Source organism: Haemorhous mexicanus, chromosome 16 (assembly GCF_027477595.1).
Source record: "Haemorhous mexicanus isolate bHaeMex1 chromosome 16, bHaeMex1.pri, whole genome shotgun sequence".
Taxonomy (NCBI): Eukaryota; Metazoa; Chordata; class Aves; order Passeriformes; family Fringillidae; genus Haemorhous; species Haemorhous mexicanus.
Window position 1 is genome coordinate 11,868,396 of NC_082356.1, and position 27,872 is coordinate 11,896,267.

General features: G+C 52.3%; 1 protein-coding gene across 1 annotated transcript in view; it reads right to left on the reverse strand.

Annotated features, from left to right (window-relative positions):
* LOC132334955 (zinc finger protein 850-like) overlaps positions 1–27,872 on the reverse strand; it is a 300,730-nt gene that overhangs the window by 79,747 nt on the left and 193,111 nt on the right. The gene's annotated exons all lie outside the window — the stretch shown is intronic.

A 27,872-nucleotide genomic window follows, 5' to 3' on the forward strand; every position in this document is an offset into this window, starting at 1 on the left:
CTTGCAGCCTCTGTGGCCAGAGCAGGAGCAGGAGGAGGACTGCCAAGACATGGCTGGGTCTGGAAACTGACAGAGGCACTTTGCCAACAAAAGCCTCAGGGCACCCTCATGGTACAGTGCTCCTACTGACCTTCTCCAGTTATTCCCTGTTCCAGCTCCCAGGAGGACATTCAGGGATGGCAAAGATCAACATTTCCAGCTAATGGACTTTCTCATCCTTCTCAACTAATTGGAAACAATGGTCACTTCTTTCCATTTCCCCAAGAGACATTGGACATTATTCTTCTGTTTTCTCATGCTGCAAAACCCTGTGTCAATGACTTGATAGAATTTGGTAAGTTTTGTTGATTGTAATTGCTCTTTTATCTACCTTATCCCATATCTAATAGATAACCAGTGATAACCTTGATGAGATAATACCCTCACAAGAGTGAGCAGTTTCAACATCAGAACACAGGAGCCTTTTTTAAATGAACAAAAAGGGGGAGATGCCATAGACAGGTAGAATAATGATAAAAGAAAGGCCTTATGAAATCAGGCCTTGCTCTGCTCTATTAAACGCTGGCCTGTCATCTCCTCTGAGTGCAGCTAAGCAGTTACAAGTTCCCATGTGAAGCGATTTTGAGAATGAGACTTTGTGAACAATCTATTCTGAGGGTGAGAAACAAATGCACCTGCAAGAACAAGGGATTTGTGCCATGAGAATCAGTGAAGAGAACAGAAAAACAATACAGTAGAGAGATTTGATGCACAACTAAAATCTATTTATTAAACAATAATAGAAAAAATGCTAAGAAATTTGTTAACTAGCTAAAATTAAACAAGATGTCTAATAAACTGAGTATAATTAGTTGTGTGAATAAAAAAATTAGGAGTCCTTCTCTATCCCATGTGGTTTTTCTGGGATTTCAGTTCCCCCCCTTCTTTTGGACTTTGGCTTTCCCCTTCTGTGGGGCTTTGGTGACCTTCTTCTCTGGGGCGTTGGTTTCTTTCTTCTCTGGGCCTTTCTTTTCCTTCTTCTCAGGGGATTTTGTTTCTTTTTTTGGGATTTTGGTTTCCTTCATCTCTGGTGGTTTGCTTTTCCCCTTCTCTGCTTTTGGAGGCTGCTTCCCCACACAAACTCCCTTCTTTCCCTTCTTCCACCTCTCTTCCTCCTTCTGCCTCTTTTCTTCCTCTAAGGTTTTGGCCTCCTCCTGAAGCTTTTGAGCGGGCTGCTTCAGTTCCCTTCTGCAGACAAAACAGAAAACATGGCTGAGAGTCCCACCAGAAACTTGGGCTCACCAGTCCTGGCTGGCCCTGCACTTCACTCCTTCACCCTGAGGCCATTTCCGTGAATTCTCCTCAACCCACAGAGGCTGGGAACATCCCAAGTGAGGGCACTGGTGGAAGGGGACCTCCAGGACCAGCCAAACCTGAGCTTTGCCATCATCAGCTCTTGACTGTGCAAGCTCCCTCTCAAGGCACAGCCAGAGCCCTCCAGCCCAGTGCCAAAGGCTGATCCACCAGCTCTCTGTGCTGGTGCTGAAAACACCCTTTGTCTCTTGGCTCCCCAGGTTAGAGCAGAGCACAGATTGCTCACATCTGCTTCTCTCTCCTACCATTCTTACTCAGCTCATTCAGCCCCTTCTCCCTGGGCACAGCTGAAGCATGATTTTAAAGGGTTAAGATTTCAGCTGAGGGTTAGAAGCAATTCCCATGGATCAGGATGTAAGGTAGATAGGCAGACCATAGGTTAATGATTATGAGATGCTTAAGCTGGAGCTGATTGTTCTATTGTTTACCATTAGGAGCTTCTTTCTAGAAGGAAGGGGAGTAAGTGAGCTGTTCCAAGAACAAATTGAAACCAGTAGAACAATGGGTTAGCACCTGGACTTGATGTCAATCAATCACTAAGCAGGGGACCTTGGATCATGCCAGAGGGTCACAGAGACCTGATGAAGACATTCCTGACTTCATCCCTTAAAACCACTGACCAATTTCAGACCACCGACCCAATTCAAGAGAAGAATTGCACAGGTGTGAAGGACCAATGGCCTCATTTGAATACAGAGCAGGGATGGGAGGGGCTGGGGCTGTGCAGATGTATTGTATGTAAGATCTTGGGAAATAAAGAGAGGGCAGAGAACCTTGGGCAGCGCGGTCACGCCTTTTAGGGATGGCTCTGGTGCCGCCCGCCGGTGTTAATAAACACACCACTGTCTGACTTTAATTAGTTAGAGAGTCTCTGTCCCTCATCTTCGGTTTTAAGGACTCCTAGCCTGCTCCTTAATGAGAACAATCCTGTCAGTCAGAAAGCAAAGGCTGCAGGAACTCCTCTCCTGCCAGACAGGCTCTTGGCAGCCAGATTTCCTGCTGGAACCCAGCTGTGACCAAGCAAACCAGGGCTGGCTGCCGTGGAAACCACTGGAAGCAGCCTCATCCATCTCCTCCCCATGAAACCAACTTCAGCCTGGCCTGAAGAAGTCCTGAGGCACAGGCTTGCTTTGAGCAGCCTCCACTCCCAGCTCCACACTTGGCCTGTGTGTCCTGAGCTGGGCTGCCTTGCTGGAGCTGAGCTTCTCCTGTGCTTGCCTACTGCTGCAGCTGAAGGGGAGCCTCAAGGACATGAGCTTTTCTGGGTGCTGTCCCACCACAAGGAGAACCTGGCAGATCAGCATTGCAAGGACTTCATCTGGGGCAGGAGCAGGACCCAAAGCAAGGTTTGGTCTGTGCCCCATGCCTGCCCATCCCACAATCCCACTGCTTTGGTGAAGAAGGGAGATGAAGAAGAAGATGCCACTCAACACCATGGACTTCAAGACACCTCCAGAGGCAGTGCCAAGGCAAGCCCAGAGCCCAGCTCCCTGCAGGCAGCAGCTAAGCCAGGAGGGCTCAGCACTCCAATAGAGCAGATGATGTTCTGTCTCAACAGAAGAAGGTCCTTCCTCTCTTGGGAGCCAGGGAGCTCAGAGTGGCCATCCCTGTGCTGCTTCTGGCCTTTGCTATGCAGCACCTCTGAGCTCAGAGTCCTTGGAGCAGGGAAGCCCTGCAGGGACAAGAACCCATGGCAGAGCAGTAACCCATGCAAGGCTCACTCACCTGTCCCTGAGAGGTGCCTGAGAGCCACAGCTGATCTCCCGGGGGCTCAGGGAAGAGCTGACACCTGAGGCCTCCCCGGTCACCAGCACCTCACAGGTGGGGCCTCCCTCCACGTGGCACAGCTCCGTGACATTGGAGGTGCTGCTGAGGTGGCCAGAGAAGGTGGAGGAAACCTGCTGGCTCTGTCCTGGCTGCAGCACACCTGAGAGTGGCAGGATACTGAAAGCCTGGATGGAAGACAGGAGAGATTGAGGTGTTGAGCATGGAAATGGATGCAGAAGAGCATCTTGGAGCAAAGTGCAGCTGGACCTGGAGGGGCCTATTCTCCAAACACTGCCAGAATCACCCTCACCTCATCCTGCATCCATGCCACTGACCAGGGCAGGGACCATGGGGAAAATCTTCTCCCATGCTCACAGGTCAATGCATTAATTAGTACATTACATGAAAGGGAACTGGGATGTCTCCCGGCAGTAGAAATTCTCTCTGATGCACAACTTGCCTTGAAAAAGTTTAATAACTTCCTGCTTTTAGAGAAGGAGAAGACTCAGAGTGAAAGCTCTTGCAGCTGAGGGAAGGAGTCCAGCCCAGCTCATCTGACTCCTGAGGCTCCTCCCCTCTCTCTCTGATTGAAATGCTGCTTTCTCAAGGTGCTACAGCAAAAGCTCCTGCAAAAATTTCCTGTGGACCACCTGAGGAGTTCCAGGGGGAGCAGTGCCCTCCACAGGCGCTGCACAGCGTCCTTGGGCAGCCCCACAACGTGTCCTGCACGGCCTCTCCAACAAGCAGCTGCTTCAGCAGCACTTTGTGCTGGGCCTGGAGGGAGGGGAGGCCCCTCTGTGGCCAATGCTGAGGGCCCCCAGTGGCACTGGGAGCTCCAGCCCTGCTGGCCACACTGACATTGGGCAAGTGAGACAGATTCCCTCTTGCCTTCCAGGGGAGTGTGCGCTACGTCCAGGGAGCACCTGAATCCCTCCAAGCCTCGTGGGAGGGGAGGGTTTTCAGGAGTTTGTGCTGGCACCTGAAAAACAAGCCATTTTCTGTGCTGGGAGGAAGAGACAGCCACTCTGCAAAGTCTCCCTTTGTAAGAGAGCTTCAGGGCCAGCAGTGCAACAGCAGCTCTGGGGTGAAAGCAGAGCCCTGCACACAGGGAGTCTGGCTGGCTTGGGAAGAGGCTCCATGGAGATCAGGACTCATCCCAGCTTGCTCTGGGAAGGAAGCTGGAGCTCTGAGCATGATGATGCAGATAAAAGTCTCATCTTACATTGGGAAGGAAACAAGGCAAAACACCCCACACTCAGCACAGGCCTGTAGGATCTGAGTCAGCTTCTCCAAGGAAAACTCTCCTCTTTCTCCCTCCCACTCACCCCATGTCCAGCCACTGGCCCTGCTGCCCAGCCCACTGCCAGGGCACAGGACAGCAGGGCAGCAAAAAGGGAGGTCAGCACGAGCATGACTTGGTGCTGGCAGGCTGGGGAGGCAACACAAGCACTGGGTGGACAAGAAAATCTACCTCTGCTCCTGAAGACTGGGCAAGATCCTGCACTTCTCTCAGGGCTGGGACTGGCTCCTCCCTTCTGATCTTGAAGTTCCGCCATCGAGATGCTGAGGAGTCCAAGCCGGTTCTCTTCTCCTTTGGTGGTTGGGGCTTGAACTTAGGTGGGTGAAGCTCATCTCTGGAAAATAAGAGAACTATGAACAGGGACCTGCAGTGGGAGGGAGGGACACCTGCACCAGCAGCTCCTGGTCAGGATGCAGCCCCTGGCTGGGTGCTGGCACCTTGAACTGAGAAATGGTTTGATCCAGCCCTTCCCAATCCAGGCTGGAGCAGCTCTGCTCTAAAGGCAGCCCAGGGATGACACTGAGCTGCTGCAGCAGCTGCAACTGCTTGCACTGAGCAGCTCCAGAGGACAGGCATGAACACCTTGTGGGGATGCCAAAAGCACAGTGGGAGAGGAAAAGACAGAGAAGGCAAGCAAAAAGGGGAGATCTGAGGCAGACCCAGGGGCAGACCCAGCCAGTGCCCAGCCAGCACAGCCCCCCCCCCAGTGCCCAAGGCCAGAAACTCTGCAGCTCCAACAGGGATTTATCAGGAATGTTCCCCTGACACTGCTGGGGCCTTGGTTGACATTTTCCAGCACTCCCAGGTGACTCAGGTCACATTCCCCATCCATACATACACAGGCTGTGGTGCTGGGATCCTGCCAAGCTCTGTCACCCTTGGGCTTGGGGAGGTTTCTGCCAGCCGTCCTGAGCTCCGTAACTGTGCTCTCTGTGCCAGGAAGCAAGCAAGAAAGATTTTTAAAAAAACCCAAACCAAACTACAACAGGGAAACCTAAAAAACCTTCAACAGCTCAACCCTGCTCACGTTATTTCTTTAGGGACACCTAGCACTCTCCAGCTGAAATGCTGGGCTTTTGGGGAAAAAGAAAATTACATGTTCACCTCCAAATTGAAAAGGATTAAGGTAAGAGAACCTTTCAAAGTACAAATTATTGGCCCAAAGGTAAAAGATTTGCCAGAAATCTCTAGTTAAGACCATGCTGACAGTTAAACAACTGGTTCTTCTGGTGGGGAGAAACCCTCCTCTTTAAGGGAAGCAGCCTGAGAGTTGAAAGCAACTGTTTTGTCAAACTTCAGGTTCCCTGACACAGCCTGTATCGCCTGTCCTTCCTGTTCACTGATTTACAGGCAGTGCCACAATGGCCCAGGTTCAGATGTTTGCTGCCATCCAGGGAATTTGGCATCACCATTTCCATATGTCTTAAGATAAGTTTCAATCTTTGCATCCACACTTCAAATGCCAGCTTTTCTTTCTTTTATAGAAAGCTCAACGTTCTTAGAAGTCTTCTGACCTCCTCTTTTGTGCTCAGAGAGATGGCATTTAAACCAGATGTTTCCAAAGTGAACAGCATTTGAAAGAACAATGAACTAAAATGACCCTGGATCCCAGCTTAGCCCAACTCCATTCTCTGTCAGACACTGAGATTCCCACCTCTAAGGCACGAACTGTTTGTGCCACCCATCCCTCCTGTCCTTCTCCACAGCAGCCTGTGCCTGTTTTCCCCAGAAGAATCCCTGTCCCTGGGCCCCTGCCAGGAGCAGTTGCCCACAGGCACACAGCTCCCCTTGCCCTCACCAGGGGGTTTCTCTCATCCCCGAACACGCCGATGAGAACGTTGGTGCGATGCTCGCCCAGCGCCTGCACCTCCACCACAACTGGGATCTCTGCTGTGCTCTGGGGCTGGACAATCCCACAGGGCTGGGGGCTGCAGTAGAACACAGCAGAGTCCTCCTTGCGTTTCTGGAAGGGACAGAATGAAATGCAGCTTCAGAGGCACCTCTGAAGAAACTTTAGACTCCTTAACATCCACCGCAACAGCAACTTACACACACGTTTAAAACTCCCCAGGACAAAGGTAAAAGGAACAAACAAGATGCAAGAATTGGAGGCTTAACATTCGCAGGGGATCCTGCAAGGAGGCTGCCAGCACAGGCACTGGTGTCTCTGGATGCAGCAGCTTTTCACAACCCTCTAAGATCTCCCACAAGAAAACACCCTGAAGACTAGAACATCAACTGTTCCCTCAGCAGCTTACACTGCCTCCTCAAGTTTACATTCGGGTAGGATCCTGTTCTCAGACGATCTTTAAGACTGAATAGAGAGCAGCAAAGTCTTATCCAAACCATTTTTTTCCCCTAATAATCTCCTCAATAATATTTGACAGGAGGAGGTGGATGTGATGCCAAACCTGGGGAATAAGCCCGTAGCAGCCAGGGAGGTGGCTGGGATTCCTGATGACGAGCTTCTTCTCATAGGGCACCTTCAGGTGGCACTCATCGTACTGGAGCACATAGGGGGACACTTGGAGCTCAGGAATGAGACATCTGGGCAAAGAGATGACCCCAGGGGAATCAGAGATACTGAGAGAATGGAGAACGTTTACCCCCAAAGATTGTGCAATGGAGCAGAAAACATTGGTCACTGTCAAATGGACATTTAACAGCCCTACAGGGATAAATTGCCTTCTGCCTCTTCCCACTCAAACAGGTCCTGTCAAGGAGGGGCAAACCCTGAGGCAGCACCCAGAGGCTGCCAAGTGCCCCAGGCAGAGCACTTTGTGCCACAGCTGCCTCAGCTCCTCCTTTGCCCAAGAAGCCTTGCAAGGACTCCTGTCACAGTCCCAGTCATCCACGAGCTCTGGGGGAGCCTTCCCAACAAGGATCAGGGCTCACTAAGGCTCAAGGAACACACAGCTCCAGTGTCTCAGGAAAAATGACTCCCTTCTCTGCCACGGTGCTGTTGCCCTGCCTGAGAACTCAGCTCTTTGCCCCAGCCCTGGAGGGCACGAGACACCAGCTGCCCTCCAGAGTGGCTGATCACCCCCTCCCAGGCCCTGCAGCTCCCTCCCTCCTTCCCTCCCCAGCTCCAGGCACTGACTGGCCCCAGCTCCACCTGCTTTACAGAATGGCAGCCCAGGCAGTGACTGGATGGCTCTGCCTGGGACAGGGAACAGCACCAGGGAGCTGCATCCCTCTGGGCATTCAACTGGCACCCACAGCAGCACTGCAGGATGGAATTCTGCTGCAGCAACAACGGCCTTTAGTCTCAACTCTGAGAATATTAAAGCTCAAAATGGGAAGGAGAGGGAAGGAGAAACACTGGACTGAGCTGCCACATCCAGGGCTGCTTTCCCCTCCTAAGACCTTGCCCTCGCCACTCTTGCTGAGAGCCACTTCCCCCCTGCCATGTGCCCTCATGAACAGAAGCAGAGCCTGACTCTCAGCAGGCTGCTTGCTGTGGCCCAAACCAACGCACGCTGGTCACAACCAGCACAACTCCACATCCTGCAGCAAGAAGGAGAGGAGGCCCTCGGGAAATTTGTTCCACCTCAAGCACCAAAACCCAGGCCAAGAAATGATATCATTCCTGGTCCCTTTAGAAGAGGGCCCAGGACCGTGCTGGGCTGTGAGCAGGGCTGCTTTTCACCACAGGCTGCTGCCCAAGCCCTGCTGTTCTCATGTCCAGCTGGCACAACATGAGGCCATTAAGCAGCACTTCTCCTTGGCAGCTGCAGCCAGCAAAGCCTGTGCAAGGCAGTGCCTGGGGGAGGCCAGGCAAGGGCTGGTACCTGGCTGTGATGAACAGTTTTGTCACTCCCTTGCCAATGCCCTCCAGGTCCACCAGCATCCTCCGGCGGAACTCCATCACCGTGTTGGAACACAGGGTCACCTGGTGGAAGAGAAGAACAGGAAATTCTTCCTTACAAAAGCTCATTACCCACCTGTGATATCCTCCAGTTCTTGAGGAGGATTTGGCCTTCATTCTTCTGCAGCTCCATGTGTAGAGCACAGTCTCAGAGGAACAAAAGCCTTCTGGCAATACCAGATTTGTTAAACACACCTTGCTATCAGGGCATAGGTCAGCTACATTCAGACATTAGACTAAAGCTCTTTGCAATACTGAATTCAAATTAGGGGTCCAATTTCTCATCTGACTACAATGACATCCATGCAGAGGAAATCTGACTTGAACAAAATGAGTTCAGCTTTACAGCAGCAAGCTGAGGGCAAAGTGTGGCCCAGCAGGTGCTGGGCACTTCATGGCTGCCGTGGGACCCAGAGCCCGGGCTGGCTCTCAGAACTCTGGCCCCATGCCAGGAGTGGGGAACTGCCTCAGGATGGGCACTTACCAGAGGCAGAACCCTCAGAGCCACTTGCTCTATGGTGCAAGAGACAAGCCACGACAGGGAGCAGGCAGAGAAGAAAGGAGGAGGCTCCCTGTCTTGAAGTTCCACAAGGAAGGGTTTATTCCAAGCAAGGGGATCAGAGGCAAAAGAGCCCTGGGCACTCCTGTGAAATGGCTTTTGTACAGGCACAAATGGGGCGGGGGGGGGGGGGGGCGGGGGGATACAAACAGCAAACCATTAGGGAATCCTCAGGGGAGCAGTGAGGGGATTACATCAAGTGTACATCTGGGGCCACTTGGGGTAGGAGGGTGGAGAGGATGGCTCACAAGGGCCAATGGGACCTCCAGGAATAGGGGAATTCCAAAGGAGTGTTGCAGACAGGGAATGGCTCGAGGTCAAATTGGCAAAGAAGGCTGGGGAACAAAAGGGGGTGGGTTGCCTTGAAAGGCAGGGAAAGAGCTGGAACAAGGGGCAAGGAATGGCATGAGGGACAGCTTTGAGGGAGGGTGAAACCCAGGGGTAAAACAACTCGGGGAGAACATGGGGGTACAACAGAACAAACCACTTAAGAAGAAATCAATAAAATAAATTTGAACCACTACACATGGCTGCAAAGTTTTCTGTCCCCTCTAGAGATTCCTGCAGTGAACACAAATCATTCTGCTCCCCAGGAGGGGGGAAATGAGACCAAGAAGAAAAGCTAACTGCTTTATACAATGACATCTCTCTAACAGCCACCTTCTGCCATCATCCTTGCTCTGCCCACTTGCAATCAAATCAATTGCTCTCAAAAACACAAGAATGGCTTCAGGCCTTGACCATAAGGTATGTGACCTCAGCAGATGATTTTGGAAACCAAACAGTGCTCCTGGAGGAACATCCCGAGTAAGCCAGCAAGCAGAGGCCTCCCAGCAGTGCAGATCTCTCCCTCCCACCATGCTCAAAGCTGGCACCAGAGCTAAAGCCCTCCCACACTCCAGTGCAGCTTCAGCCCTGGTGCTGCAGCGTCTGGGGCTGGACTCTGGCTGTACCTCGATGTCCTGGTGTCCCTGGGGGAGGATGGTCCCTCGGCTGGGATTCATGGTGAACTCCCTGGGCTCAACATAGAAATGGATTCCCTTCCTCCAGGCTGGGTCGCTGTGCCTGCGGATCTGATCCACGCTGTCAACAGCCGGCTGCGTGCCATCGTCCGACATGCGGAGCTGGAACGTCAGCGGCACCGCGGAGCTGTTGGTGAGGCGACAGCGCTGGGTGTAGGGAAAGCCTGGCAAAGGACACAAATATCCAGTCAGGCACCCATGATGGCATGATCCTGGGGTGAATATCCTGGCAGGATCAAAGTGGGATTGGAGTTCAGCTCTTTATTATCTGAACTACAGCTCACCGAGAAGCTGCGTGAGGAATTAATCGTCACTTAGTTCCCTTTGACACAGTTTCCAGATTCCAGACTGCAGCCTTGAAAAAGCCCACTCCTAGCCCTGCTCAACACTGCAAGCTTCTCTCTTTGGGATGGGGAGAAGCTCCCTCACCTGCCCCAAACCAGCACCACTTATCTCTCAGTGATGGGTGTGCATCCAGACCCAGCATTTACTCTGAGAATTCAAGCTGTCAAATTCCCTGGGAAGCCTGCCAACACTCCCACTGTTTTCAAGAGATATAAACAGAGAGTCGTCATTGAGAAGAAGCTACAGCAAAAGAAAGTGAGGATGGAATCAGGAACTAGAATGTGAGGCAAAGCACCCTAATGCAGCTTCTCTCTGCAGCATCCTTGAGGCATCTCTTGATTTGGGCCAAACAGACTGAGCACGGGACAGCTCAGAGCCCACTCAGCTGGGGGCACACCCAAGCCTTGCTTTGAGATTAGCAATTAGGAATCAGGTCCCACCTCACCCAACAAACAGGGACATCACAGCCATGCTGCTCACTGGGATTGCTGCCTGCAAGGGTTTAGCCCACTTTAGCTCTGAGATTTGCTTTCCATCCTGGAAAGCCAGAGATACAGCCACTCATGGTGGGGATGTCCTGCCGAGCCCGCAGAGCAGCCACAACCTGCTCTGCAGGGCACACCTGGCTGGGCTGGCCAGCTCTGTGGGGAGGAGACTTCTCCCCAGGCCTGCTCACCAACAGTCCCTGGAACACAGATGGGGACTGCAGGTGCAGCCCAGAGCTTCTCTGGGCCCATCCAAATGACCACTGCCAGCTCCAGCAGTGACTCCAGCAGGGAGGTAGGAGAGGCACAAAAAGGACAAACCCAGATGTCAAAACCTCAAATGAGACTGAGCTCAGCACATGCAGACAACAGTCAACAGTCACAAAGAAGCAAAGATACAACAGCTGCCTTCAGCTGGAGAGACCTTAGGAATGAAATTGGATTCAGCAGGATCAATCTCCTGGTTCAGAACCATATTTCTATCTGTTGCCTTGCTTGTTTCATTTCTTCACAAGGCAACTTGACAAGTGCCTCCATGCCGATGCAGGCTGGGGAAGAAGCAGCTCAGGAAAGGCAATGAGTTTCCTTCCAAAGTTCAGGAACTTCATTGTTCTGGGTTTAGGCTTGGCAGTGAATGTTGCCCTTGGTCTGGGAAGGGGCAGAGGGGTTTTGGGGTGTTTTGGCCCTGGGGCTGGGCTTTTCCCTTCGGGGTTTTTTGGGATTTTGGGCGTGATACTGGGGGTGGCTGTGCAGTCGGAGCTGAGCCTGGGCAGTGAGCGGAGCTTCCCTTCCTCCCGCTCAGGGATCGAAGCTCGGCCGCTGCTGCTGCGGGAGGTTGTGTGCTTGGCCCTGGGACTGCCCTGGCTGCAGCTCAGCGCTGCCATCGACCCTGCCTGCCTGCCCTGCTCCTGCCTGCTGCTGCTCCGCACTGCCGACATCCCCCTGCCCTTTGGCAGTTTGCAAAAGGAGCATTTCCTTCCTTCCTCCCTTCCCTTCCCTCCTTCCCTCCCTGCACCGGCTGGAAGGGGATCACTGCCCTGCCGGATCCCACAGCTCCTCCTGCTGGGACCCGAACTCCACTCAAGGGGAAAAACGGGACTTGGCGCCTGGGAAACGTCTGTTCTTGCCTTCTTATCTGTGCTCTCCTGATCGAGTCTAGGAAAGAACTGTTATTCCTTTTCCCATAGTTTTGCCTGGGAGCCCTCTCATTTCAAAGGTAGAATTATTTGGAGGGATGGACTCATCTTTCCATTGCAGGAAGATTCCCACCTTCCTTGACAGACATCTGTCTTTTAAAGCAGCACAGAGACACCAGAAAACACTGACTTTATATTCCTTGCTTCTGTTGGATCTCCCAATGGCAAAATGCCACCTGAGGCAGCAGCAGCCCTGCAGTTCACAGCCTGGAGAGGCTGCTGGGGCAGAGCGTGAGTGAGGGATGCTGTTCTGTTGGAAGGCACAGATTCCTGAGGCTGTGTCCCAGCCCAGGGAACACTCACCAAAGGAGATGTCCCCGAAGTCGAGCTCAGGGAGGTCGAAGTGTAAACTCAGTGCACTGACGCTGCCCCTGGAGGGCGAGGACAGAGGAGGAAATGGCTCGGTTAAAGGAATTGCAAAGGTCTGGCTGTCCTGGCTCGGGGGCACAAAACCTGGGCTCAGGGCACCCTGGGTTTCCAACCAACACAGCCCCATGTGCTCAGCACAGGGCCCCGTGCACAGGAGGCAGCTAAAGCCAAGTGGCCAGCAGCCAACAGCCACTGATGGGCTCTGGGCACAGGGCAGGCAGGAGAAGCCCCCAGGTTGTTGCTGGTCCCATGAAGGACCCTGAACACACACCCAGACATGGCTCTGTGCCTCAGTTTCCCCATCTGCAAGGGGATGGACATAAAGGTGTCCCCACACACTTCTGTAAGCAGCCCTTGCAGCCACAGGTTCCCTGCTTTGCTCCTTCTTAGCTGGAACTGCTGTTCCCATGGAGGAGCTTTCTCAGCAGAGTTTGACCCACACAATCATGACAGACAGAGTTCTGAGACATGAATCCAGGCCATGCCCAATCATCCTCTGAAAGGAGCAGCAACAGTTCTAGCCGGGGACAGATGGATCCCAGAGGAAAGGACCAGCTTGTCAGCAGTGCACCAGCTGGCACAGCCAAGAGCAACAGCTTCAGCAACCAAACCAGGGTGTCCTGAATCCAGCACAGCACCTCAGCTGTTCTTGAACTCAGCAGACAAACTCCAAAAGTCACCAACATCCACTGAAATCAGCACTTGAAGCTGCAAAACACTCACCAGTTGATTTCATGGTTGATGCCAATCAATGCCCACTCTGCCTTTTGGTTCAAACTCAAGGAGCAGTGACCTGGGCCTTGTGTTGTGTTCACAGGACTGCCCCTGGCTCTGCTCTGCACATCTCAACAAGAGACACCTGCCCTTGCCCAAGGAGAAAGCTGCTTATGCAGAAACACCCCTGATCACTTTTGGGGAGGGACAGAGGAGAATCAATTATTTGATGGTGAAAGGTTCCCTCTTGATTTCCAAAATACAAAAGCAGCACTTTTCCTCCAAAAACAAAGCCAGCATCATTGTTTCTCCACTGTGGGCACACCTACTTGCCACTTTTCTCTTGCTAGGTAAGAACTTCCTTGCTCTTTTTTATCCCTCTCCCTTATCTTATTGGTGTAATCCAGTGCAGATTGCTTCCATTTCTTTACTGCCTTGAGCCAGTGCCTGCCAACAGCAGCAGCCCAGCTCCAAAGCTGCAGAGCAGCCAGAACAGCTCTCCTGCTCCCACTACATTATCCCAGCAGCACATGGCTCAGGCTGGCAGGGACAAGGCCTCATGCTGCTGTGCTTCTGAGGACTGAGCTCTGCTTCCCCTGTGATCAGCCCTTCTCCCTTGTGCTGGGCCAGGATTATCTCTTGCCATGGCCCCAGCCCACAGGAGGATGCCCAAGTCCTTGGGACAGTTCCTGCTGCAGTTCCCTGACTCCCACCTCAGCCCTTTCCTGGCTGTGCCAAGGAGGCACCAGAGCACTCTGTGCACAGCAGCTGGGAGCACAGCTTGTCCCCCCCAGCAGGGCTGGCAGAGGTGAGCTGAGGCTGCTGCTGCCCACCTGGCATGGATTATTAACACAAGTTTTTACAAACACTGCTGCTGCTGCAGAATCAGCCAGGCTGGCCCATTCAGGTGGGACATCCCAGAGCAGCTGCTGCCCAAGGCTGATCCATCCCACTGCCTGCCATGGCCCAAGGCACAGGGAGATCTCTGCAGGGAGGAGTCATTCCAGCTCCCAGGCACCACCAAGGGCAGGAGGCATCCTCACACTAAAGCAGTGCCAGCATCAGAGCACAGATTCAGACCTCAGGAAACACCTTTTTTCTCTGCTCCAGCCCAACATGAGGTAGGTGGGGGATGTCCCAGAGACAGCTACAGATGTGCCCACCCAGCTCCTAGGGTCCTTACTTGATGGTCAGGATGGCAGGCATAGGAGATCCAGCCACTCTGAGCTGGAACTCTTCCTCAAAGCTGCCCAACACGGTGGCACTGAAGGAGATCTGCACAGTCTGGCTCCCTCCTGCTGCAATGATGCCCTCCTCGGGTGCAAACTTGAAGCAGGAGCCCACCTTGGTGGCTGAAGGGATGCAGGTGAAGGGAGCATCAAGAGCTCCTCGGTTCATCAGTTTCACCTGCAGCAGCAAGAAAGCAAAGTGGAAATACATGTGGAACCTTCCCTTCTTGGGAGTTATTGTCTCATGATGCCAAGAACAGCCAGAAAAGGCAGAAGATGCTTTGTGCTGCTGAGTGGCAGAAGTCAAAAGATACAACAGGACAAGTTCTGCCTTTGGGTTTTCCTGCAGAGCAGAGGTAACTCCCCAGAACTGCACTCACCCTGGGGTGATCCCATGGACACAGAGCTGTGCACCTCTGCTCAGCATCACCAAGCTCACTGAGAGCTGGTCCTGAGAGCAACATGGGCTGATTGCAGCTGCGTAGGGAATCACCCCAGAGCTGCTGCTGCCCCAGTTAGCACAGTTCCACCAGCACCATCTGCTCATTCACCTTTCCCCACACCATGAAAACAATACATTGGGAATGAGGCATCAGCATCAAAATGTACAGACAGCACCAACTTTTGGTAAGAAAACTCAGGGTGTCTTTCTCTTCCCCAGCCAAGCTTTTGAAAATGTCTGGCATGATGCAGTGCCTCACTTTCTACCCCTTCAGTTGATCTCTCATGGGTTTTTTTTGGCAAGCTTGATACTATTGTGCGGGAGGCAAATAGGTAGAAAAATGCTTTGCTTTATTCCCAGGGACACTTTTCTCTTTCTAGAGCCAGAGATGCACCAAGGCTGAAGTGTGCTGAGAGACTGGTCAGCAAGGGAGAGAACTCCCAAGGCTTTCCTGTGCCTTGCAGCAATCAGCAGGAGACACTTGCCTGGAAGCTGTTGCAGTGGGCTGAAGCTCAAAGGCAGCCAGTTTGTGTCAGCTGCTTCTGCAGAGCCCAGGCCAAAGGAACCTTGTGTCTGCACTGCCACAAAAGCCTCTGAACATGCAGCTTTTGGAGCCAGTGCTGGGTTCATGGGCCAAGGGGTTGTGGTGCAGGAAGCCTCCCAGCTGATCCCTAAGGAAGGCTGCCCAAAAGCAGGGACTGGGGCTTCAGGAACAACAGACACACCTTCCTGACCCCCCCCAGATTTGAGCAGGACATCAAATATTCCCTGCTCACAAGTGCCCAGGGTGGCAGGAATTCCACAGCTCCAGCATGCTTGCTGCTGCCTCAGGAGCCATCAGGATCCATCCCAAGTCCTGCTGCTCACCTCATAGACGTGGGGGGTGTTGACAAAAACGTTCCCAAGGTCCAGAGTCTGAGAGCTGAGTTCAACCAAGGGTCCTTGGCCTTCCCCTCGGAGCTGCAGGGGCAGCCTGCTCTCACGGCCTGGGGAGAGATGTCCATTGCAGTGCAATCATTCCCTCTGTTACACTGCATTTTCCAGGCTGCCTCAGTGCTAGTGCCTGACTGAGCTGGATGCAACCAGCTCCTGATGCTGCAGGAGAAGATCAGGACCCTTCTCTCCCCTCAGGAGATATCCCTTGGGGCTGACTTCTAATTTCTAACCCATTCCTCAGGCTGCTTTCCAATTTGAGCCACCACTTTGCTGAGTTTAAAACATCTCTGGTGTCCTGGAGTGGCAGGCCAATGGGGTAATGGGTAGAAATTGAAAGAAAGGAAATTGAGGTTAGATATTAGGGAAGGAATTTTTTACTGTGAGTGATTGGAGCAGGTTCCCCAGGGAAGCTGTGGAGGTTCCAGCCCTGCAAGTGCTCCAAGCTAGGCTGGATGGGGCTTGGAGCTTCCTGGTCTAGGGGGAGGTGTCCCTGCTGACCAGGGACTCTTCCCAGCAGTTCCATGGGAGCCCAGTGGGCTCAGGCTTGCACCATGGCTTCACTGAGGGGCAGAGAAGCAGGGCAAAGGAGCTGCACCTGAGATGCTGCAGTAAGCCACACTTCCATACTCCAGAGCTTCCAGGGGTTTGAAGGTCACCTTGATTTCAGCCAAACAATTCGGCCCGATTTCTCCCTCCTACAACAGAGAGAGACAGCAAAACATTGCTCTGCACACTTCACACTGCTTGTTTGCAACCACACTCCTGTAAGCCTTTGTTTAGAGCATCAGTGATGAGTGAACCACCCAAGGAGCCAAGGAAACCCTCCAAACCCAGCTCAACCCAGCGCTGGAAGCTCTCAATGCTCAGCTGATCAGCTCCCACTCTCCACAAGATTCCTGCTGCTCTGACACAAGCTCTTGCTCACATCATGCTGCTGGCAGCCACAGTGGGATGCAACTGCCCCTGTGCACTGGTGGCTCTTGGCCTTAGATGGGCCATAGGAGTGACCAAGAAGAGAACATGATGCCCTTCCTTGAAATGCAAATATTAGTTAAGCTGTTTTGAAAGAAAGCAGAGGTTGGGATTATTCTGGGCTTTACTCCAAGATGAGAAGGGATTTTGCACTGTGCACACACCAGGTACTCATCATCTCTCACAATGCCAGCACTCAGAATCAGGGCTCTGCTTGATGGGAGCACGTGGCAGTTTGCTTGCATCACCAGAAAAGGAAAAGGTTTTGTGTCCCTGTGTGCAGGAGAACTCCAAAGGCCCATTTCAGCCTTGCACCCTGGTGTCCAGGCTCACAGATGACACTGGAAGGCAGACTCAGAAATAGTGCAAGGCGTGCTTACAGGAGGGGATTGGCATTTCTGGCATTACCCTTGGGCTGAATTTGGCCTCCTTTTGCCAGGGAACCGTGGCAAGCTTCAGGTCAGTGTGTGAGCTGGCAGTGCTCCAACAGCCTCTGCTGAACCCCACGTGTTGGGGGAGCCCCTGCCTGCAATAACTGCTCCCTGTGACACTGCAGGGACACGCACACAGTGCCTTGAGCAGCTCGAGCCTGACAGCAGAGCTCGGCTTTGTCAGGTTCCCAGCCCTGCCTTGAGCCTGCAGGGCACAAATGCTTTGAGCAGGGAGCTCTGCAGCCACTCCAGAAACTCCATGTCCTCCCTCCCACCACATGGGGCCAGCTGAGGATCTGCCCAGTGACTGCAGCCGGGGTAAGGGGGATGGGGGCAGGGTGCTTGGGAGGAGCAAGTGGAAGAGGAGGAGGAGGAGGAAAATGAGGTTCTCAGCTATCACTTACCATTGGCTCGATGGAAAAAATGTCATGGGAGAACAGCATGGGGTCTTCTGGCACCTTTGCCACCTTCTCCTGGACCATGCTTTTGAAGGAACTAAGGGAAAGAAGAGGGTGTATCACCTTTGGAAAAAGGGGCTGGCAATTCAGGAAATGTTTAGGGATGTTGCCAGGTCATGTAGGAAGAAGATTAGAGAGACAAGAGCCCAATGAGAACCTGAGGAAATCCAGTCATCACAATCGACCTTTCCTTCCCAAAATGCCATCCCTGGCTGGAGTATCAATGGAACTGGAATACTGAGTGCTGAGCTCCTGAAGGCCAGGGACACACACCCCAGTGCCAGGGATGGTTTGCTTGGCCTTAACCCTTCAAAAGCACCAACGCCCCCCTGAGGCCAAACATTAGCTTCAGTCTTGGGCCATGGATCTCACTGAAATGCATCTTTCAAACCAACCTCCTCTTCTCTTCATTCTCTTCTTCCTCACTAGGAAAAGCCTTCCACTGGAAGTGGGCTGTGATGTTACTCCTGTTCTCAATGAACACAGTTCTGTGGCTTGACATGGTGATGAAAGTCTTGTCAAGCTCCACGGAACTTGTGCTCAGCCCAACGTTGACATCCACAGCTTCTCCGTGGAGCTTTGTGTGGATAATTTCTTCCCCTGGAACAAAGCAAAGGGGAGTCTTTGCTCAGCTCACTGCCTGATGGAAGCACAAGGAACGGAGCAAACCACAGGGCACAGAAGAAAGTGTCCCAGTTTTGAGCTGAATGAGCAGTTCTTGAAGACCAAGGAATTGTTACTGTTGAATTTGCTGTGTGGTTCTTTGGTTTCTTTTCCATTGAAAACATCCTTATTTAGCCCAAAAAGGACACATTTCATTAGCATTTCAATGAGAGCTGCTCTAAGAAAAGGAGCAATTAAAATTCTGAAAGAGTGAAAATGCAGATTAGAGCAATACAGTGACCTGGAAACAAGACCCAAAAGGAGGATGCCATTTACAGTCTGAAGGGTCCAATCCCAGCTCAATGAAGCACCATCAGCAGGAGCACATCAAGGAAGCAGAACAGGAGGTTTCTGTGTATTTACCAGCAATGCAGTCTGGGACTCTGGGTTGTCATGCAGGTTGGTAACTGCTTGCTTGGCCCAGCAGAGAAACTCTGTGCAATGTGTTGGAAATAATGATGCAGCTGTGTTTGTGCACGCTTTGGATTAAACAGGAGCAATCAGCATTGGTCACCAGGTAAAGAGCTCTTGCCTGACAGACACAAGACTCTGTGCTTTGGTGCTCAGGGACAGCCCAGGGGAAAAGTGCTTCTGCCCAGCAGCTGCTGGGCTTTGTGCTCTTCTACAGCCCCACTGAGCAAACAAAAGTTCCTGGCCTTGGTGCTTTGCTGCTGGTCAATCTGTCACTTCAAAGTGTCTTCTGGGGACTTTGGTGATGAATGCATCACACACAAAAACAAAGGGAACATCTGGCAAGCTGAGCTTTGCTCATGTCAGCAGTGACAGCTGATGAACTTGCTTCAGGTTCTGCTCATGAAGGACCTCTTGCTGCAATGATGGGCTGAGCTGTTCCCATTGCCACTGGGGAGAACATCACTGCTGGCTGGTGGAGAAGCCTTGGGCCAGCAATGTTTATGGGCTGGACGTGAGACTTTGGAGGGAGGGGAGGAAAGACAAGGCCCCAGCAGCCCCAGAGCCAGATCAGTGCACGTGCTCCTGCATCTGCCCCGGGGCTGATGCCAGCCCTGCTGCAGCTCTCTGCTGGGGCTCGGGGGATCAGTGCCTGCTGGGGGCAAGGCACAGGATTCTTTCCTTAGTCTTTTGCCAAAAATTTCATCAGAACAGAGAAGTTGCCAGTTAGGGGAATCCCTGGCCAGGCTTCAGCACTCCCTTCCATTCCATTCCCTTCCCACTCCTGCCCCATGTTACATGCTCCTGCCCTCAGATGGCAGGATGGGAAGAACATTCCTGGAGGTGACTTCAGGGCTTGCCTGAGAAAGAAGGTGTCTTCTTTTTTTCAAATTATCAGGAGAAGAGGATCCAGCCAAGTCCAGGACTCAGTTTCAGGCCGGAAAAACTGAGTGCAATTCAGCCCCTTCACCTGCTACATCCCACCCTGGGCTGGACCCACCAGACTCTTCTGTTCCTGCTGTAGCAGTCATCTCTCAACTCCTCTGAATTTCAGCCAACAGCACTAAGCTGTTCCCTGAGCCCACAGATAGAAGAGCTGTGCAGGAGACATCCCTGACACTGTAATAACCAAATGAAAACCACTGCCAAGAGATGGGGCTGGCAAGCTCAGTTTTGGCCTTTTCTCTGTTCATTGTGAGCTGCTCCTTAAGACACTTCTCACCCTGTGAGATCCATCCTCTCAATGAATCACTACTGCAACTGACAGGCAGAAAAGATAAGGGACGGAGGGGGTTTTCTTGAAAAACACGTTGTTTTCTTCTGCTTTTTAGCTAGGTCCATTGATATGTTTGTTCCCTTCTATGGCATCTAAAGCCAGGTCCAGATCTCCCAATGGCACCTTGCAGTCCTCAGACTCTGCTCTTGCTTTGAGCAGTGTGTTTGCTCAGATGATTGCCAGAGGTCCCCTCCAGGACCACTGGAAAGCCACGTGCCTGTGGCCTCTCAGGGAATGGGTCTATTTGGCTGACAGTGCTGAGGAAGCATTTCAGAAGCTGCTTGTGCTCAGGAGGGTGCAAGCCAGCTACCAACATGTTCCAGCAGCCTCCAGCAAATCTGGGACAGAGAAAGCTCCAAGGCCACAGAAAGCAAGAGCTGATGCCATCCATCCTGCTCCCTTCCAGCCAGGCTGCAGGGCAGCAGCTGCAATGCTCTGGTTCCTTTTGCTGCTCTTTCCCAGCTCTGCTGTCACCCAAAGGTGTTTTGCACAAGGACAGATGAGCTGCCTCACCTCTGGGTGCTCAGCTGGTAACGAGCTGCCCGGGTACCGACATTGCGCACCAGCAGAGTCTTCTGGGTGCTGCCCTGGACTGCACACTTGGAGAAATCCAGCTGGGCAGGGAAGCCCAGGACAGCTCGGGCACCAATGGCCCGGATGGGCACAACGATCCTTTCCCTTGATGTCATGCAGACCAGCTGGTGGCAATAATCCTGCAGGAAAAGAAACTGCCTCAGCACAGGGCATTTAGTGCCATCCCCATGGCAGAAGAAAAACTTATTGTTCATTTTAGGGTGCAATAGGTAAATTGATGCTCCAAGGGCATCGATTTACCTATTGCACCCTAAAATGAGCACTAAGTTCTACTAATATGTCACATTTTAAAGGCACCAGGGCACTTTTGCAAAACCTATCTCTGTGGCATTCAGCTCTTGTATCACTTGGGTCATACCCATACCCTAGGCCACCACAATTTTACTCTAAATTTTAATGATTGTTAAACAATTCCTAAGTTCATTCTAAAGAACATGGTGCTTGGGAACACAGGACATTCCTCTAGGTTTCTATATTCCAACTGTCTGAGAATAGGACAAAGTCTTCAACTGGCTCTAAGCAGCAAAAGGAAGATGAGAAAACAGCTGCACCCAAAGAGATCCTGCACCTCTGGCCTGCTGTAGAAACATCAGTTGGCTCAGAACTCCTCTCTAACTTTGCCTCTCCAACCAAGCCAGGAGAAGAACAGTGCCAAGAGGTAGCAGGATGCTGTTGGAAAGGGCCTCTCTTTGTTTCCCTGCAAGGTTTCCTCCCTTCCATGCCATGTCCTAAACCCTTCCCTATGAACAAGCCTCCAGATCAGAACATGAACCCTCCAGATCCCAGCACTGAGATCAGACTTGCCAGGGCCTCAGCACTGCTGTTCAAACCTCCCCACAAAAGCACCTTTGGCACGGGATGGGTGCCAGCTGACAGAGCAAGCACAGGGACAGGCATGAAGACAGAGCCCCAGTAGTGTCACTGCCACAAGCCCTGGGCTCACAGCTCTGCCTGCAGCTTGTACCTGCCCTGCACGAGCTCCTTCAGGCAGGTGTCCCAGTCCCCTGCAGCTCAGCAACCTCCTGCTGACCAAGGGCACCCAGAGCCCAGTGTGCCTGTGCCAGGCCGAGCTCACGGGCACAGCACATCCTCTGCCCTGGCCCTGCAGCTGTACCATGCTCACTTGTGCTCTGGGACAGCACAGCTGCAAGGCTGGAGAGCAGAGGGGGTGAAAAAGCACCATCTTTGCTCCAGCCCAGGGGCAGGCAGGGAAGCTGGTGCCAGTCAGCAAGGAGGAAAGCTCTCTGACCTCTTGGTTCCTCTGGTGTTTTCCATCATAATGAAACCCCTTCCCCTAGACCTAGAGATGGCCCAACATCTATCAACAGCCCTCTGTCATTTCCATCCTGTTCCCTCTGCATCTTCCCCTGGGAATGCTCAGGGATGTGCAGGGAGGGGAAGCAGAGCCTGTCAGGCCTGGCTGCAGTGCCTGCCAGCACGGGCCAAGGTGTGACTGGCTGCAGGCTGCCTGCCCATGGCCTGAAGCCAAGCTCACAGCATGCAATGGGCTGGAGCCAGAGTGCAGGGAAAACAATGGCTGTGCAGATCATTCTGTGCTTTGGCTCCTCCACTCTCACCTTGTTCTCGGCGGGGCTGAAGCGGATGCGCACAGGGGCAGAGGCGCCTGCTGGCACCACATGGTACACATCCCTGGGGCACGCCAGCTGGAAATAAGGGCAGTTCTCCATGGATACCTTCACCAGCCAAGGAATCTGCAGCAAAGACACCAAATGATCATTGTGCCACTTGTGCCAACAGGACCAGAGGAGACCTGTCCGTGCCCTGCTGACATCCCTCCTTGGCCTCTTCCCAAAGCACTTTCAGCTCTGCAGGCACAGGCACATCCTTCACAAGGGTGAACTGGAATCCCTTCTGTCTGCCTCCAGCATTTTGGCCACGGCCAGTAGGGCAGTGCCTGCTGGCAAGGAAGGGCTGAGCAGGTCAGCACCAGGAGGATGGAGACAGAGCACCTGAACCAAGTCATCTGCCTATTCAACAAGGCCAAAAAACCTGCTGGCTTCTGCCTCCACACAGCCATGCAGTTGTCATGTTCCAGAGGGGAATGTGCTCCCTGAAAGCAAACCAGCACATTGTCCTGGGGGAAGGAAGAAATTCCCTTCTAGCAAATCTAGCTTTGGGTAAGGATGTTGTGGGGATACAGTCAGGCAGGCAGAGAAGCAAGAGAGGAGACCGAGCCCTGTGGCCTTACTGGGAAGAAAAGCAAACCTGAAAAGCAAAAGAAGGAAGGAACACAGCAAGACAACCCCTAAAACAAGGAGATGGCAAAGAGAATTGCAATGGGCAGTAAAGCAGCAAGGAAGAATCATAAAACCATGAGAGCAATCAGCTTGCCAAAAGTGACAGAAACACAGACAGGCTGTGCCTGTTGACTGTGGGCTTCAAAGGCATTTTCTGTCTGGAGAAACATGACCAGCACTGACTGACAGTGTGGTTCCAGGATGAAAAGCCAATCTTGGCTCTCCAGGCCTTCTTGCTGCCTGTGCAGGCAGGCTGGGCTGCTGGGCATTCCTGCCTGCAGCCAGCAGGCCAGGTTCTGCCCTCTGGCATTCACAGACACAGCAAACATGCATTTTCTGGCACACTGAGAGCATCAACCCCTGAGCACCAAAATGCTCTCCAAAAGTCTAAACCAGATGATTTGGATTCCCTCCTGTCTCCTCCCACCAGCCCACACTTGGCACAAGCCCCCCTTGAGAAAATAATTCCCTGACTGAAATTCCAATGGTCTCAAGTTTTCCTCTTTACGCTGGAACACAACTGCTGACATTTTTCAACTTTTCCCCCCTCTCAGCTCTCTTGGCAAAATGCAAAACAATCCCAATTTCTTCAAGTGAAGCTGGAAACCTCCAGGAGCACATGGCTTTGGATCTGCTGTGGTTCTCCAAAGGGAAAGCAGAGCACTCTGTTCCTTTTGGAAAAGCTGAGCAGAACTGGATGAAGCTGAGCAGGAGCCTGAAGTGGCACCTAAAGGCCTCTCACTGCTTCTGCTCCATCAGCCTGATTGCAGGGCTCTTTCAGAACACGTTTCCTGCAGTGCCAATGCCATTGATGAGAAGTGATTCCAGCACAAAGTGCAGAAGACTCAGCCCCTGAGCTGTGACTGTCAGCTGCACAAAGGGAGCCAAACTGGCTGAGAGAGGCAGACACTCCTACCAGGAGCCAAGATTAATTAAGGAGACACAGGGTGTGGGATAGACTCAAGGCACAGCATGAGAGCAGGAAAGAACTGTACAGCCCTCAACATTCCTCTCAATCCAGAGCTTGCAAGAGAAGGAAACTCCTTGGGATAGACACCATCAATGCATAGCCAAAATCAGGGGACAATTCCCAGCACAGGAAGATTTCCAGCATCTTGCAGAACAAGGTGCTGAGACATTTTCTTCTGCATGTGCTGCAGCAGACAACTTGCTCTGCTGTACACTGGGGAATGACAGCACTCTCCTCTTCCAGCACAGTGTTAAAGCTTTGGGTGCCAGCACTTACCTTGTCCTTATTAATGAGAGACAGCTCCATCTCAGAGACCTCCCGAGCGACGAAGTTCTGAAATACCAGCTCTGGTGGGGAAACCCCAAACCAGCTCTGTTTCGGGGCAGCTGACGGCAGCTGGAGAGGCGAGAGAGAGCAGGGAGAGCTTCAGCTGCTGGGAGGAAGGTTCATGAAGGAGAATCTTCCACTGATCCCCAGGGAAGTACAGACTCTGGGCGAGCACGTCTGCCCAGCCCACACTGGGCAAACAGTGGCTCACCCACCTCTGCTCTGAGTGATCCAGAGCTGCTGGGCCACACAGAGCAGGCTCAGGCCAAGCTGCTCTTTTGGCATCTATTTCTCCAGGTTTCTTTCTCCACAATGCCAGGCAGCACTTCCCTTAAGCAATGCCCTGTGCCCATGTGGTCACAGAGCTCTGGGGCACTGACTGAGCATTCATGGAGTAAGTCAAACCCATGGATTTACAGGAGACTCCATGGGAAAAAATTCTGGGACGTCCTTTATTCTGAGACAGGGAAACCCAGGCCCACACAACTGCAAATATCTTTTTTGCTCTAGAACTTAAACATCAGAAGAAGAGCACAGGACCAGAGGAGGTCACAAGCAGGTCTCCTATGGGACTTCACAGCAGACACACTCTGCTGAAGGGAATGGCTGCAGCACACTGTCCCTTAGTTGTGCCCTTCCCTGAGGTGTTCCCAATGCCCCTCTCCAGGACAATCCTTAACCACTTTGTTCCATGTCTCCTGCTGCCAATTTCCTGCTCAACAGCCCACCTTGGTCACCTACCCCTTTGGACTGTGCTTTCTACTGGGCCAATCCTGCCAGAAAAGCAGCTTTAAACCCACCTCTAAGTAGGCACTGATCCTGATAAAGCACATCCATTTCCCTCTGCCCAGGGCCAGTCCCCTGCACATCTGGCGGCCTGCATAATCTAACACCCCGTCAGGGTCCAACACATTCTTCCAGCCCAAAGCAGGAATGCAATTTGTTTTGCTAAATCTGAAGTAATTCCTGCACATCCTTGGCCTTCAAAGGCCAACACTGCCACTCTGGAGGGAATCCTGTGACCCCAAGCATTTGATAGTGACCACACCAAAGCTAGAGGAGGCTCTCTCAGCAGGAGAATGGCAAATGGCAATGTTGTGCCTTTGTGTCCCCAGCCTTCCCCCTGTTAGCAATGGCAGCTACACTCCAGCACAGCCCAGCAGCTCCAGCAGAGGTTATTTGTGTTGCTTAGTGCACACCAGGACTCCCAGTCCACCCCTTCCAGCAGTTTGCAATGACAACAGCACCTGGAAACTGAGCTGTTTTGCTGGAGGCAAGCCTGTCACAAGCACACACCCCCTTCAAACTTCATGTTCAACAGAAAGGAAAAGAGCAGGAAAAGGCTACCTTTGGACCAGTCTCACTCCTGTCTGGAAATGGGCCAATTCTGGGCAGAATACTCCCCCCAGTGCTGGCCTCCTTCTTCCTGCTGGGAGTCTTCTCCCTCTGGAACTTAGAGGGAAGCAGCTGAAAGGCAAAAATACACCAGCTAGAGCCTCGGAGATGGCTTGTTCAGAAAGGCTTTTCTTGAACAAGTGGCACTGGTGAATAACTTGTGATCACAGCCACTAGGACAGTCCTGGGAGCCCTGGAAGTTTCCTGCTGAAATCCTTAGCATCAGTAAATTAATAATACAGAGTGCAATACACACACTCCAGCCACATGGCTCCGTCCCATTGGCTTCTCCAGGACAGGATGGGACATGGTTGGGGATTTCTGCTCTTTGGGCATTTGTTTCCTCTTACATTTCGTTGGATTGAGGCAGTGACCTCTCCAGAGAATGGGGAGGAGCTCTCAGAACTGCCTGAACTCCATCCCTGCACAACACTCAGAACTCACAGCAAGGAGATATCGCTGCTGGCTGAGTCCAACAGATGCAAGAAAACAAAGCTGTACCAAGAGGGAGGTGCACAGGAATGTGTCCAGGTTTTGGTTCTCCCTGTTAAATTGCTTTCTCTGTCTGGGCTGACAGAGCCCTCCACAGAAGAAAACAGAGGGATCTCCTTGACAGAGCCTCAGCACTGGGGCATCTTCAGCCAAGGGAGCTCCAGACAGCAAGGGACCTTTGTGGCCCTGGCTCCAGTGCTGCCTGCAGGGCTGGATCTGTGCCCACACAGCAGCTGGGAGAGAACAGCTGCTTTGGAAGCTCTTCCAGCTGGGACCAGCCATGGCTCCCAAGGCTTTGGGCAGAGTTTGAGGTTTCCTCCCCGACATGCCCGGGTGGCCAAGGGCAGGATGGTCAGAGCAGCACAGGTGAGTGCCCAGTCTGACAGAAGGAATTCCTGTGGCAAAGGGAAAGGGACAGAACACCTGCTCAGGGCTTCAGCTGTACATTGGTTTCACTTGGCTCCACTGGCACAGCCAGGCAAGACACAACTGAAGCATCCCACAGTGTTCCCTGCTGCACCAGGACAGCCCCCAGCAACAGGAGCACGGCACAGAGGGCTGGGGAGGGGCTCTGCAGCTTCACAGCGCTGCTGGACAACAGGGCCAGGGAGAGCAGGGACACCAGGGCAGGTGCCAGCCTTAACACAGCCCCAGTGGCCACTCACAGTGTCTGGCTTCAGCCTTTCCCTCAGCAAAAGACGAGGTGGTGGTGTCTTCTTGGGCAATCCAGACGCCATCTCCAAGGGATGATGTCACAGAGGGAGACAGTGCCTCAACAAAACTGGAAGGAGCAACAACGGAACTCTGAAAATCCACAACCCAATCCATGGCAGTTTCAAGGCATATACTGGTGCTAAACAATTTGATATGATTTGAAAGTAGCTGAGTGCTTGTTTGGCATAAATAGCTAGTATTGTTAGGCCTCTAGTTGGACTTTATTTGAGCTATATGGCTGCCTTGTGCAATTTAAATATGGATTGTACTGAAACCTGGAGCTCAGAAGATGAATATTAAGAATAGTTGGAACAGACAAAGCTGTAGCTTAAATATTACTTAAAAATAGCTAGAGTGGGCCTCCTCTTCTTTAGGCTAAAGCACCCCTGCTCTCTCAGCTGCTTCTCACAGGACTTGGGAGAGACTGAAATGTAATGGCTAATGGCTTAAATCTTGTTAGGAAGGACTTTTTGCCCATTCTGACAAAACTGAATAAGGAAGCTGCCACCACTGAAGCCCACCCCTCCCTGAAAATGCCTCCTTATTCAAACTTGGGACTGTGAGTTAAGCCACCTAAGGGAACTTGAGACAAGATCAAGGAGACACTATTGTCCTCCTAGCTCAGGTCTGGGGAGAACTAAACAAGGCTAATTGAGAAAAATGTATCCACAACCAAGCCAAACCCAGCAGCTCTCCTGAAAATCAGCTCTCTCTGCCTTCAGGCTGGGGAAGTCATAGCTACAGACTCATCTGCTGAGGCCAGCTTTGCACACAAACCTCCCATCAACATAGGGGGAAAGAGGAAATTTTGGGCTTGTGGCACAACCTCTGGTAAGGGGCAGTGGACACCCATCCTCCCTCAGACAAACTGGCTCAGCTCTAAACCCCCCAGCCCCAGAAGGCCACATCCAGGGGACATTCCCATCAGGGGCAGCTGATGGGGTGTCAGAACCCATCAAAGACCTCCAGAGTGCCCCCAGACCCATTCCTGAGGCCTTGCACCAGGTGACTGCATGGCATGCAAAGGAACACAACAGATCTGAAAATCCACAACCCAATTCACAGCAGGCTCAAAAGGATATACTGGTGCTAAAGATTTTATCTTATTTGAAAGTAGCAAGAGACAGAGTCCAACTTGCCCCACCCCAGGCAGGAACCTGGGCAGTCCCACCTTGCCCAAATCTGCATGAATCCATTGGAGTCTCATGTTTTGTGACACCTCACCACAGAGAAGACCAGAAGAGTATTTCATGGAATGCCAGTGAGATCCATGCAATGGTGATACTTTCTACTTTCTATTTAATTGGTCACTCTCTTTCTCTCCCC